General features: G+C 43.2%; 1 protein-coding gene across 3 annotated transcripts in view; it reads left to right on the forward strand.

Annotated features, from left to right (window-relative positions):
* LOC137655869 (WD repeat-containing protein 76-like) overlaps window positions 1-12,500 on the forward strand; it is a 476,385-nt gene that overhangs the window by 267,199 nt on the left and 196,686 nt on the right. For 2 of the 3 annotated variants that reach the window (XM_068390065.1, XM_068390063.1), the window contains exon 1: window positions 1,291-1,420. The exons of the other annotated variant lie outside the window; for it this stretch is intronic. The gene's annotated coding sequence lies outside the window, so the exon portion shown is untranslated. Of the gene's footprint in view, window positions 1-1,290; window positions 1,421-12,500 lie in introns of those variants that run through there. 3 annotated transcript variants of the gene reach the window in all.

Genomic DNA, 12,500 nt, shown 5'->3' on the forward strand with positions numbered 1-12,500 from the left:
ATATCCGTTTAGGACGATAAGGATGAACCATCCGCAGGTTGTAGTACTTTTCCCACAATACACTTAGTAGCGACTAGTTACTTTTCTTTACTTTAAAGACTTTTTTTTTCTTTTTTGCTATACTGCTGGGGAACCCTGTTCTCTACAAGATCCTTTTTAGCTGTGGTAAGCAGCTCTGCTAGGAGAAGGACACTAAAAAATCAATCCATTGTTCTCTAGTCTTGGGCAGTGTCATAGCCTCTGTACCATGGTCTTCCGTTGTCTTGGTTTAGAGTTCTCTGGCTTGAGGGTATACCCAGACACACTATTTTATCTTGTTTCTCTTCCTCTTTTATTGTTATTTTTTTTTATAATTTATATAGGAGATATTTATTTTAATGTTGTTACTGTTCTTTAAATATTTAATTTTTCCTTGGTTTCTTTCCTCTCTGGGCTATTTTCCTTGGCGCCCCAGGGCTTATAGCATCCGAATTTCCCAACTAGTTTTGTAGCTTAGCGAGTTATAATAATAATAATAATAATAATAATAATAATAATAATAATAATAATAATTTAGAAACACCAACTAATGAAGTTGCCCGGTATGTATGTAAGCTGTGCTGTCTTTGTAGGAGGTAAGTAATGATAATGAATTTTCTGCAGATTACAGCGCTTTGCAACTACTACGCTCCTTCTAGTAGTGTGCCCACAATCACAGTCACACTGTCACTGTCATCACTTCATGTTATATTGTCCAGAGTTTAGTGATATTAGAATAAAAGCAATTGAACTCCAACAACCATACGAAGAAGATAGTGCACAAACAGTAGGAAAATTCCTTTTATTTGTGAATAAAATATTGAAAATAAGAAAATTGTACTACAACAAATGTGGATGAAAAGAGAAAAACTAATGAAAATAAGGAACAAAAACTAAAAGACACAGAGGCGCCGTTGCAAAGGAGAAGCCTCGACGTGAATCTGATCTGAACTGAGAGCAACGAGGAACGTGGGACTTCTGGTTACACAATAATTCAGTGTTGCCAGTTCTGGAAATTTATCCCTAGATTTGGGGATTTTGTGTGTGTGATGGGGATATTCTGTACAAATTTCTATGAAGAAAAGTCAAAGATGATTAAACCTTTATATTGTTGCAATTAGTTTACTTGCTCTCACATGAAGTATAGTTAGTAATTTCTATATTAGTAGAGCCTACATGATCAGAAGAAGATATATTTGTGGAAATGGGGATTTTTGGATTGTTTTGGTGATTTTTTTATCATGAATTTTGGGGATTTTTAGACTAACCCACCTGGCAAGTTGGCAACACTGATATGCATTTCGCGCCTTAGTAGAGTAACAACATTACGAAACAGTGTAAACATATCCAGTTGACAACTCCAAACGTAGTAATTTGTAAGAAATTGATCAAGGAAGAAACGGTAAGAGTTGTAAAGTTTAAGATTTAACTCAAAGAAACATCCTCAAAGTACGCATGAGCTAAGCTTACTTAACTAAGCTGTTAATGGTGTTTGTTAGAGAAAAGGAGATAGAGAATACTACTCTGGATGTTGCATTCCTGGTTTGTCATGCTTAGGTTTTGACGTTGGGAATTTTATGATACAACAATGCTTACATAAAGTAATTAACCAACCACACATTTCATTCACGTGTTTAATTAAGCTATGGACCATGTATCATTATAGAATATGATTTTATTTGTAGGCGTGCATGTATTCAATCCTTAGCCGGGTTGATATTTATTTAGGGTAAAATAAACACCAGTTAACACATGAACTTCTAAAACCCTTTGGGTACACAATGATATTAGAATTTAAGGGGTTATGTATGATGACAGCTATGCCCCATAACTTATTTTCAATCCTATCTCTAAGAATATGTCTGTCTAAGGGGGTCGCAGGCCGTTACCTTCCCCCATTAGTTATGTAGGTAAGAATACCTGGTTTTATTGTAGTGTATTACAGGACAATGTAACCTAGGAAAACAACTACTTTTTCTTATAGAAAAAAATTACGCTCTTCGAAAATGACACTCGTTCCCGTCGCAAATGAATGGTTTCAGAAATATATATACATCTATATCCTACGATAATGGGGGACCCCAAGTGGGAACTCTGGGTTTTGGGTGGGGAAACGATATATAATCGTAAAGCAAGCCTTTTCTTCTCTATACATTACCTTCTTGAATGTATTATAATCGGAGGAAAATGCAAAACTGTATATCTGGAAAATAATTTGGAGGCGCCATTGCAATGATTATTTCATAAAAAAATACAGTAACCAGTGCTGCCAACATCTGATGTAGATCAAATGTTAGCATTCCATGCTAACATTAGCACCCATACGTACGTACGTTCGTGTATACCAGTTTTCGACCTGCGCCAAAATTCCTCCCCCTGCGCAGAAGCTTTTCCCCCTCCAATTACTCGTTTATTATTCTATAATCATCTCATTTTATATTCCCAGTCAATATTATTTATCATACATTTCATTTTATCTTCCTATATTGGGTTTATTTCTTTTGTTATTTCCTTTTCACTCCCCAGTTTCACATAAACACTTGGACTAGTTTCCCTATTTAGTTCATTCATGTTTACCCTCTAGACTCCGTTGTTTATCCCTTAACCAATCACGAACCGATACGTATTTAAAGTTTACACAAGGGGGTTGTCAACTGATATTTCCCTACCCCCCCCCCTTCCTTTATCTCATTGAGTGGTCTGTTCATACCCCTTCCACCAAATCCTTTGTCCTAGTAAGGTGTCCGTCATTTCAAGTGAGATTTATTTTTTCATATTTTGCGATGTAGGAAGTTATAGAAACTTGTAACGGCTGCAGTATTCCGTACCTAAAAGCAGTTGCTAAATTCCATGGTGATTTTTATGATTCTTCAACCAATGTTGATAATTTCCTGAAAGCACACAACATAATTCCTCAACTCTTACAGTGCCCCAAGTACCGTTCCCTTCTATCTTAAAGGAAAGACATTCACATGTTTTATTGTAATTTTGAAACCAGCATACTTAACCCTGGATAGGTACGCTCCTCGGACACCCCTTTAAGGGTATACTCGGACGCGCACGACCCCGACGCCAAAAAAAATTCTTGAAAAATCAGTTTTTGCAGTAACCTCCTTTTTTCTTTTGCCAAAAAAAACTTCAATGAATGCATAAAACAACTGTAAAGATAAATACTACTCATCTGCAGAAAAACTATTTATTATAAATATTTTAAAAAATTAAGTAGAAAAAAAAGACCTTACATAAAAATTCATAAAAAAAAAGTTTATACATATATACACAAATCCTTTTAGGAATTGATTCTTGAATGTTTAGGACACATCTTGATGTATTTTGGATGAAGTCAGACCCATGGAGGTGAAGATCTGAAATGAGAAAAAAAGGGTAACTTTTTTTGGCCAAAAAAATTTGTCCAAATTTCATGAATTTTTTTGGGTACCCAAATGAAATAGGAAGTGGCTAATTTTTTTAGGGAATAAACATATGTTATCCTAAAATAGAAATATGTAAAAAAAATCTTCATTATTTTGTAAATTACATTTATATCAGGGGCCATATCTAAAGGTAATTTTTTGAGTACTTAAAAATTTCGTAAAAAAATACATATATTTAATATATAATATGATATTTATGCAGGTAAAAATATACCAAAATATCACAAATTCTATAGGGAACAAGAATATATATAGATAGGGCAACTTACGCTTCGGATATGTCCACAAAATGGCCGCCAACCACACTGACTCAGATTCCCTAATCTGCCACTTGAAATGTAGGAAGGGTATGTCAATTTCAAGGTGTTATTTACTAATCTAATTATTCTTGGATATGCATAAAAATTGTATGGTGGGTTGCTGGATAATTGTCGATTATTTTACGACTATAAAATTAAAATTCTGACTCAAAAAAATTTTTTTTGAAGGGAAATAAAATCGAAAAAAAAAAAAATGTAAAACAATATAATATTTTAGCTAAAAAAATTTGATGATATTCAATCAAAAAAGAGGTAAACAAAATTTTCTGACAAATAAACATCTAGAGGAATCATTACTCTGTGATAGTTCCTTAGTACGTAGTAATTTTGAAAGAAATGGGAAAAAACGAAAAAGTGGCAATCGCAGGAAAATCTAACACATACCTATATATACGCCATATCTGGCTAAAAATAAAGATAAGCATGGGTAGCCAGATCATCTAGAAACACTTTCCAACACTATAAAAATACAAGTTTTGCGACACTACTTGCCAATTCCTTACGGTAACATGACTAAGCAAAAAAATGCAAAACAAATAAAAGGGGGCACTCGCGGAAAAATGGCCAACATTCTAATATACGGCATTTCAGAAAAGAAAAATTCAGCCACGTACTAGGCAAACCATCAAGGCACATTTTCCGACAAATAAACATCTAAATGAATCATTACTCTGTGATAGTTCCTTAGTACGTAGTAATTTTGAAAGAAATGGGAAAAAACGAAAAAATAGCAATCACCGGAAAATCGAACACATACCTATATATACGCCATATCTGGCTAAAAAAAAAGATAGGCATGGGTAGCCAGATCATCTAGAAACACTTTCCAACACTATAAAATTATAAGTTTTGCGACACTACTTGCCAATTCCTTACGGTAACATGACTAAGCAAAAAAATGAAAAACAAATAAAAAGGGGCATTCGCGGAAAAATGGCCAACATTTTATTATACGCATTTCAGAAAAAAAAATTTCAGCCACGTGCTAAGCAAACCATCAAGGCACATTTTCCGACAAATAAACATCTAAATGAATCATTACTCTGTGATAGTTCCTTAGTACGTAGTAATTTTGAAAGAAATGGGAAAAAACGAAAAAATAGCAATCACAGGAAAATCGAACACATACCTATATATACGCTATATCTGGCTAAAAAGAATAGGCATGGGTAGCCAGATCATCTAGAAACACTTTCCAACACTATAAAAATATAAGTTTTGCGACATTACTTGCCAATTCCTTACGGGAACATGACTAAGCAAAAAAATGAAAAACAAATAAAAAGGGGCACTCGCGGAAAAATGCCCAACATTCTAATATACGGCATCAGATAAAAAAAAAGACATGCACGTGTTAGCCCAACCATCAAGGCACACTTTCTAACACATAAACATGAAAAAAAAATCAATAATATACGGCAATTCCTTACTACATAGTAAATTTTTACAAATATTGAAAAAAAACAGAATTTGGCAACCGCAGTTAAATACCCAATATACCAATAACTACGTCGTATCTGACAAAAACAAAGTCACGCATGGGTAGCCAGATCATCTAGACACACTTTCCAACACTAAAAAAGCAAAAGTTTTACGACACTATTTGGCAATATCTTACGGAAAAATGACTTGGCAAAAAAATGAAAAAAAATGAAAAAGGGGCACTCGCGGTAAAAGGCCCAACATTCTAATATACGGCATCTCAGATAAAAAAAAAGACATGCACGTGTTAGCCCAACCATCAAGGCACACTTTCTAACACATAAACATGAAAAAAAAAATCAATAATATACGGCAATTCCTTACTACGTAGTAAATTTTTACAAATATTGAAAAAAAACAGAAATTGGCAACCGCAGTTAAATACCCAATATACCAATAACTACGTCGTATCTGACAAAAACAAAGTCACGCATGGGTAGCCAGATCATCTAGACACACTTTCCAACACTAAAAAAGCAAAAGTTTTACGACACTATTTGGCAATATCTTACGGAAAAATGACTTGGCAAAAAAATGAAAAAAAATGAAAAAGGGGCACTCGCGGTAAAATGGTCCTCGTGGTGATGAACGACATTTTAACTAAAAAAAAAATCATGCACATGGTAGCCAAACAATCCACCAAGACTTTCCACAACTGATAACCTATACAAGTTGCACCATTCTACGACAATTTCATAATACGTAATAACTTTGATAATTATGCAAATTACCTTAGAAGGGTAAACTCGGTCGCGCTCGACCCCGATGCGTCTCAGAAATCGGGGAAGGAGTACAGCTACAGCAATGCACATCTGGACACTACTAGAGCGTGTAGGCGAGACACCTACTGCAGGTCGATCACCCACAAATTCAGTCACGGGGGTGAGTCACGTGAGAAAAACCTCTTTTTTTTTTACGCTCGGGGTCGCGGACGTTCCAGGGTTAAAACCAAGAAGAAACGTCGTTGTGGTTATACCGTTACTTCTTATAAAGGTACATTTTTGGGAAAAAGTCGTCTACTCCCATGGAAGATAATATTATTTGCAAACCACTTTTTGCATAAACATTGGGACCATGAGACCCTCATGAATGGTATCGACATATCCTCCAAAACTAGTGTCGATTGGAGATGTTTCTGTTCCAAGGTTACCGAATACTTCTTTGATAATTAAGAGGTGATTGGTGGTGATGGAGTAACAGTTGAAATAGACGAATCTCATTTTTGTAAAGCTAAATACAACCGTGGTAGACCATTAAGTGCCATATGGGTCTTTGGGGGTATTAAACGTGAATCAAAGAAATTTTTCATTATCCCTTTAGTTCCCCCCCTTTCTACTAAACGAGATGTTGCTACTCTAATTCCCCTCATTCAGAAATACAGTAAACAGTGAACCCTCGTTTATCGCGGTAGATAGGTTCCAGACCCGGCTGCGATAGGTGAAAATCCGCGAAGTAGTGACACCATATTTACCTATTTATTTAACATGTATATTCAGACTTTTAAAACCTTCCCTTGCACGTAGTATTGTTAACAAACTACCCTTTAATGTACAGAACACTTGATGCATGTACTACAGTACCCTAAACTAAAACAGGCACAAATATTAAAGGCGATTTTATATCATGCGTTTCCTAAACACGCCAAAAAGCACGATAAAAAATGGCATCGATTATATTGATTATTCAGTATAGTATGTTGATTTTGTTATTACCAATATGTATATATATATGGGTTATGAAAAAAATCCGCTAAAGTGGTGAATCCGCGATGGTCGAACCGCGAAGTAGCGAGGGTTCACTGTATATCAAACCTGGTAGTGTTATTATGAGTGATAAGTGGTATGCGCTCACCTGCGCGCCTTCAACCTGCTGCGTGCCATCATTCTCCTGCGCGTCAGCGCTTTCCTGTGCGACAGTGCTCGCCTGCGCGCCAACGATATCCTGCGTGCCCACAATCTTCTGATCTGGACTCAGTAAGGAAGTTAATTTCTTCCCCTACTCGCCAGCATTCACCAACGCGCCATTGTTCTCCGCCTGCGCGCAGTCTCCGACGCGCGCCCACGCCCATCTCCACAGCCTGATGTGCGCACTCATGCGTGCCCGCGCGCAAGAGATGTGTCTTCTGCGTGCACTCAATGGTGTCATCGCCCTCACGGGCCCTTCAGCCGGATCCTGCGCGCGCGAACATTCACCTTCGCGCGTGCAAGCGCTTAACCTTCCTTCGGCGCACCCTCTGCTTTCTCCAGCTTGCGCGCCATCGTTCGCCCGCGCCCCTGCACGCCATCGCCTGCCCGCGCGCACCCTTGCCATCGCCCTCGTGCGCCCGCGCATCAACATTCGCCCGCGCACCAACAGTCTCCCGCGCGCGACCCAGGGCATTTCCCATCGCCCGAGCGCCAGCACGCTCCCCAGCATGATCATCAAACACCCCCCCCCCCACGCACGAGGCTGCAGGACAATGCGCGGCTAGGTCATCATCGTAACACACACACACACACACACACACACACACACACCCCCGGCAGGGAGAAAGTTTCCGGAAAGGTCCAGGGACTTTTCTTCTCCTTCATCATCTTTTCAGGCAAACCCCCCTTTGGTAACTCCTCCTAGGGATCGGTCGATCCCCTTCCCTCCAGAGGGAGTTTCTGACAGCGCAGCCCTCAGCCAGCAGCCTTGGTTTGGGACCCTGGTCAGAGCAGTCATGCAGGCCTTTAAGCCTGTTCTCTCTGACCTGGGCCACAAATCATTGGCAGCTTCTACTCCCCTGAAGGGGAAGAGAGGAGTTTTGAACGTGGTAACTTCTTAGAGGGCGAAGCTGACTCCTCGTAAGTCCTTGAGGAAGGCCTCCTCACCCCCCCCCCCAGACTTTTTCTCCCTCCCCTTTGGACGAAGATTTCCCGTCCTCAGGGGAGTCACGTGAGGTGAGGCGTTCCCCCATCGCACCAATGAGGGAAACCCCACCTTGTGCTGGAAAGTCTTCTCGGGTAGGGGTGGAGAAGAGCCTCCCACCATTGTTGTTGGAGTCCTGCATCTCTCCCAGGAGGGAGTCGAAGAACTCCAAGACTGTGCCGAAGTCATCTTCAAGGCTTAGACCGGAGCCAGCCAAGCACTTGGAAAACGTCCACGAGTCCTCCAAGAAGAGCCTTTGGGGACAGGAGACTTCACTGCTAGCCCTTCAGGAGGAGAGCTACAGGAATCAGAACATGCGTTCTGACAGGTTCCGACCCTTATGAGGAATCTCAATTTGTTTGCTGATCCAGAGATTCCCCCTCGTGAGGGCAAAGACACGGTCTCGGACCGAATCTTTGGGACTCAAAAACCCTTGAAGGCCAGTGCGGCTTTGCCCTGGTCTCAAGGGGTCAAGAGTGCCAGAGACAAGGTTGAAGTCCAGCTCTCCGAGCTTTCCTCCTCCAGCTGATCCAGCGCCGGCAACAAACTCTTCCCCCTTCCTCGTGTCCAACAGAGGAGGTAATTTGACATCGTTGAGGAGACTTGTTTAGCTCTTCCCCTACACCACTCTTTGGAAGAGCTTACCAGGGGAGTCCTTCTTGAGAGAGACTCCAACCGGCAGGTCTCGTTCTCGGCTACGGAGATCTTTAGCCAGGAGAAGGTAGGGAAGTGTGTCATGCATGCCACTTCGTGGCTGGATATCTGGCTAGGGTCCCTAGGCATCCTGTTACGTTCAGAGGCTTTGGCCAAAGAAAGTACCAGGAAGGCTATTGAGACCTTTTTACTCTCGGGCACTCGCACGATCAAGTTTCTAGCCCACCAAGTCTCGAACTTGTGGGCTAACACCATCTTGAAACGTCGAGATGCGGTGTCTGAGAGGTTCCATTAAAAGGTCCCCAATACCAAGATCAGCAGGCTCAGGCATTCTTCCGATATGGGAAAGAACTTGTTTGAGCCTAAGGACGTGGAGCAGGCGGCTGAGAGGTGGAGGAAGTCCAACCAGGACTCTCTCCTACATAGGGCTCTAACATCGAAGCCCTATAAACCTCCAGCATTCCAGCAACCACCACCTACCAAGACCACGAAACCGGCAGCTGCAGCGAAGACGACGGTGTCTAAGCCCTTTCCTGGCAAGGACAAGAAAGGCAAAAAGTCGTCCAGGGGAGGAAAGAATCCCAGAGGGAGCGGCCGAGGCTGCTAACGCTAGGATTGGCAGTCCCCCTGCATGTCCACCAGTGGGGGGATTCCTTCAAAGTTGCACGAACAGGTGGCAGCAACTCGGGGGCTGACTCCTGGCCGATTTCCGTAATCAGTCAGGGATATCGCGTCCCGTTCACAACATCTCTACCTCCCCTGACAGCGGATTCAGTGTCGTTGAGCTCCCTTGCCATTGGATCGGCAAGGGGGCAAGCCCTTCGTGCAGAAGTCCAGACCATGTTGAAGAAGGGCGCTCTCCAAGAGGTGGCAGACGGGCCCCCCAGGCTTCTTCAGTTGACTCTTTCTTGTAAAAAAGAAGGCGTCTGGAGGCTGGAGACAAGTCATCGACCTCTCAGCTCTGAACAAGTTTGTCAAGCAAAGTCCGTTCAGCATGGAGACTGCAGACACGGTCAGACTTGCAGTGAAACCGCAAGACCTCATGTTTACACTGGACCTGAAGGACGCGTACTTCCAGATCCCAGTCCATCTGTCTTCATGGAAGTACTTAAGATTCAGCCTAGACAACAAGGTTTACCAGTTCAAGGTGCTGTGTTTCGGTCTCTCCACAGCACCACAGGTTGTCACCAGTGTTCACCCTTATATAGGCATGATTATAGACACCAATCTCCACAAAGCCTTCCCATCGGATGACAGGATAGCAAGGCTGAGGAGGGTCGCAAGCCCTTCCCTCAGACGAGAAGAACTTCCAGCCCAATTGTGGTTACGTCGCCTCAGGATGAGATCCCTCCAATGGCGACTCAAGTCTCGGTGGAATCAAGGTTACGATTCCCCGGTCGTCATAATCCCTATGGGTCCTGCGGAACAGACGGAGCTTCAGTGGTGGGTGACAGACGAGAACCTACAAAGAGGAGGGGATCTTCTCGTCCTCCCCCCGGATTTGATGCTGTTTTTCGGACGCCTCAAAGAAAGGGTGGGGGGCCACGTTCGAACCACGGGACTTCAGGCCTGTGGTCAGAATCAGAAAAGTGCCTCCATATAAATCTGCTTGAAATGAAGGCCGTATTCCTGGCCCTTCAACAGTTCCAACAATACCTAGGGGGCCACTCTGTGGTGGTGATGAGCAACAACACCACAGTAGTGGCTTACATCAACAAGCAAGGTGGTACCTTTTCAAAGCAGCTATCCCATCTCGCAGTAGAAATACTGAGATGGACCGAAGCCCACTCTATTCCACTATCGGCACGCTTCATTTCAGGCAAGAGGAATGTGCTCGCCGACAGTCTGAGCAGAGCGTCTCAGATAGTGAGTACAGAGTGGTCTTTGGATCATCTAGTAGCCAACAAAGTCCTGACTTTGTGGGGTTCCCCGACTGTGGATCTGTTCACTACAGCGCTGAACTTCAAGCTTCCGCTGTACTGCTCCTCAGTCCCAGATCCCAAGGCGCTCTGGCAAGATGCCTTCCAACAACGTTGGGACAACATCGACGTATACGCCTTTCCCCCGTTCTTTCTGATGAGGAGGGTGCTCAACAAGACCAGAATATCGGTCAATCTTTCGATGACCCTTACAGCTCCGCTATGGCATCACGCGGAATGGTTTCCGGACCTACTGCAACTCCTAACGGAACTTCCGAGACAACTCCCTCCTCGACACGAGCTACTTGAACAACCACACGCCAACATCTTCCACAAAGCCATAGCTTCGCTACGACTTCACGCCTGGAGACTATCCAGCATCTCGATGAGAGAGGATTTTCGCAACAAGTTGCGGTCAGGATGTCTGGACACCTGCGAAAGTCATCCGCATCGGTCTACCTGGCAAAGTGGAGAGTCTTCTGTGGTTGGTGTCGTGGAAGGGGTATCTCTCCACTCGATGCCACTATTCCAGCAATAGCGGAGTTCTTCGTGTATTTGCGGGAAGATATGCGCCTTTCAGTCTCGGCGGTGAAAGGCTATCGCTCAGCCTAAAGTGTAGCCTTCAGGCTCAAAGGAGTGGACATTTCTTCCTCGCTGGAACTTTCCATACTCATACGGAGTTATGAACTTACCTGCCCTCAGTCGGAAGTGAGACCTTCTCCATGGAACGTGGTTTGAGTTCTCAGGTTTCTTAAGAGACCTCCCTACGAACCATTACGCCAGGCTTCAGATCGCCACCTAACTTGGAAGACGGTGTTCCTACTAGCTTTGGCCTCGGCCAAGCGAGTCAGTGAACTTCATGGTCTCGCTTATGACATCGCCCATTCAAGGGAATGGGGGAAGTAACGTTCAAATTCGTCCCTGAGTTTATTGCTAAGACTCAGAATCCGGGGGTGCCGGACCCTCAGTTCGACTCCTTCCAGATTTCGAGTCTTCGTTCTGTAACAGATGACCCAGACCATCTCCTACTGTGTCCAGTAATGAGTCTGAGGCTATATCTCAAAAGAACGGCTGCAGTACGTCCCCAGGTGCAGGCATTGTTTGTTGGCACTGGGAGGACTAAGAGGAGGGTTACCAAGGATTCGTAGGGTGATCCATCTGTCCCTGAATCCAGACCCTCCTCCGTCACGTCGCCCTAGAGCACATGACGTCAGGGCGTAGCTACGTCCCTGGCCTTCAAGAAAACTTCTCAGTGACGCAGGTGCTCTAAGCTGGGGTGTGGAAGCGTCAGACGACCTTCACAGCCCACTACCTACAAGACGTGACCCACAGGAGGCTCAATACGTTTTTTATCGGCCCTGTAGTGGCTGCACAACAGCTGGTTTAAAACCTCAGGCTCCTTAATGGACAAGTAGCAGAAGGTTGAGGGCATTGTTACCCGGTCTTAGTCTGCATGAATGAAAAGGTATGTCTGGCCCTTATTCTTTTCTTCATCCTCCCCTCTCTTGGGGAAAGCAGCATCTTGGGTTCTCTGCACAGCTGACCTCGAACCACTGCAGGTAAACCATGTTTCCTTGTGTTCCTAGTATTAAGCTAATACTGTCACATCCCCATACCCTGACGAGGTGGTATTGGGAGAGTCCTACCCTAAAGTTTCCATCTAAAGGACTACAGGTCAACTTCCTAGGACGAGTCACACTTCATACCTTCACACACAGCTTATGTAGACCGCAGCCCTTGCGTAGCAAGGTTCTAGCGAGGTGCAGGGACTCCTTATTGTTGAG

This window comes from Palaemon carinicauda, chromosome 16, assembly GCF_036898095.1.
Source record: "Palaemon carinicauda isolate YSFRI2023 chromosome 16, ASM3689809v2, whole genome shotgun sequence".
Lineage (NCBI taxonomy): Eukaryota > Metazoa > Arthropoda > Malacostraca > Decapoda > Palaemonidae > Palaemon > Palaemon carinicauda.